Source organism: Lipotes vexillifer, unplaced genomic scaffold, assembly GCF_000442215.2.
Source record: "Lipotes vexillifer unplaced genomic scaffold, Lipotes_vexillifer_v1.1 scaffold1158, whole genome shotgun sequence".
Classification (NCBI taxonomy): Eukaryota; Metazoa; Chordata; class Mammalia; order Artiodactyla; family Lipotidae; genus Lipotes; species Lipotes vexillifer.
In genome coordinates, this window is record NW_006793745.1 from 1744607 (window position 1) to 1745228 (window position 622).

Here is a 622-nt window from a genome sequence, read left to right on the forward strand (position 1 = left end):
CCCTGCCTGGACACCAAGCCCAAGGTCAGGGCTACATGAGGCCCCCGTCTGGCCCTGAGACCTAGTGGCCTCCTTGCCCCACTGTGCAAGCGCGCGCGCGCGTGTGTGTGTGGGTGCACACACGCACTTGCGCTTGCACAGTGTATGAGTGAGGGGAACAGCGCCTTTCATGTAAGGGTCTGATATGTGCGGAGGGAAGGGCTGGCCTCTTGGGTGTGTACGGCTCACCTCTGGCTCCTCCCCTTGCCCATCAAGGCAGGTCCTAGGTCAGCCTTGACTTCCAGCATCTCAGCTTCCTCTAAGATGCCTGAGGATGGGACCTTCCCAGGACCCACCCTCCCACAAAGCAGACACTTAGCTCACCTGCTCTAGGACGGCCTCAACCTACCGTGCACCTGCCCTGTGGCTTCCCACTGGCCTAAGGAGGCAGCAAAGAACACAGAACCAAGCTACTTGGCCAGAGCCAGACAGGGAGGAGATCCAGCCCACTGAGCTAGACAGATAATTCTGGATCACCACACGTTACAGCCTCTGCCTAACCCCACAGACACACACACACACACCACACACCACACACACCACACACACACACCACACACACACACCACACACCACACACACC